Source organism: Arachis ipaensis, chromosome B04 (assembly GCF_000816755.2).
Source record: "Arachis ipaensis cultivar K30076 chromosome B04, Araip1.1, whole genome shotgun sequence".
Lineage (NCBI taxonomy): Eukaryota > Viridiplantae > Streptophyta > Magnoliopsida > Fabales > Fabaceae > Arachis > Arachis ipaensis.
The window spans coordinates 133,559,556-133,561,319 of NC_029788.2; positions in this window are offsets into that span (position 1 = coordinate 133,559,556).

Below are 1,764 nucleotides of genomic sequence, written 5' to 3' on the forward strand. Positions count from 1 at the left end.
ATGACATAATATATTGGATCAAACTCCTGAGCCGAAAACACTCGCGACTAGTTTCATGTATCGCGAGTATTTCAGCATGATTAGAGGAGGTTGCTGCTATCGTCTGTTTTGTGGACCTCCATGATATAACCTTTTTATTTAAATCATGAGTTGTGATATAAAATAAGAATAAAGAATTTAAGAACTAGAAGAGAGGAGTATTGATATTTACTAATATAATTATCACACTATAATATAAAAGTAACTTAAGAACTAAAAGAGAAAAATAAAAAATTGTGTATGAAAGGAGGAAGAATATTTTATTATTAATGTGTATAATCAACGGAGGCTTAACCTCCTATTTATACATGTACAAGAGTCTTCTTTTTCCTCTTTCATTAAATATAATTTTTTTAGTAATATGACACTTTACTATTAAAAAATTAAGACATCCAAGTCATACCGGTCAATGGTCATCCATCTTGTAACAGGATACACTTTATTTCTATTTTCGGTGTCAATTACACACTTATTATACACGGTTACCGTTCTTCACTCGTTACAACTAGTTTCTTATTTTAGCATTATATATTTACATTGAGGCCTGCTATATATACAAGTCTTTTTGACTTACAAGTTTTACAAGTTGCTACACATACGGGTCTTTTAATGCGTTATTCAGTTTCCAAAGCGCTACACTCACCGTATATTATCTTCTTCTTATTCTTCTTCTTCTTCTTCTTCTTCTTCCTCTTCCTCCTCTTCCTCCATGTATTTTTTCGTTATTCTCTTTGCCTTTTTATTAGTTTTTTACTTGCGTTTATTACTGGTATTCTTGCTTCGTTTTTTTTCGATTTTCATGGTTTCTGAAATCAAGCTTTGAAATAGTTTTGAAGATAATGGAACTTTAGAAATACACACAAACGATTACAGAAATACACTCAAACGATTACAGAAATACACCCAAAAGGTTACAGAAATACACCCAAACGGTTACAGGAATTTACCCAAACGATTATAGAAATACACCCAAAGGATTACAGAAATACATCCAAAGGATTTAAGAAATACACCCAAAATTCGTTGAAGTACAACGATTTTATAGAAATACACCCAAAGGATTACAAAACTACACCCAAAGGATTTAAAAAATACACCCAAAATTCGTTGAAATACACTTTATGCATAATTCAGAACTCTTTCTCTTTCTCCTCCTCATCTTCTGCTTCTTCTTCTTCTTCAAAAACGATTTCAGAGCTTGATATAAAAAAATAATGGAAATCGAGAATAACAAAGAAAGAAAACAGAGAGAAAAGCACGTAAATGAAGAAGGAGAAGAAGAGGAAGAGGAAGAGGAAGAAGAATGTGCAGCAAGAAGAAGAAGAAGGTGCAGTGAAATTGTGCAGTAACGGTTGAAGAAGGAGAAAGAGAAAGTAAGAAACGAAAGAAAAGAAGAAGAAGAGGAAGAGGAAGAAGAACGTGCAGTAACGGTTCAAGCGTGTTAATATAATGACTTGTAAAGACTTGTATAAAAAAATGCTTATATGTGGAGAATTTCTCATTTGCATTTTAGATGCTAACATAATCCACCGGACACCTGTTGCACCGTTAACACAATGATGTAGAAGCTTAACTAATAAGCTTGTCGTCTTTGAAGAGTAATTTTTTGCACCTAATTTTTTTTTTCACTATTTATGTATATATCTTACATAGAACCGAGGGAGTAGCAGCTAATTGGAGACGTATATGAAACATCAATTACCACAAATTGGATCCATAAAGAAT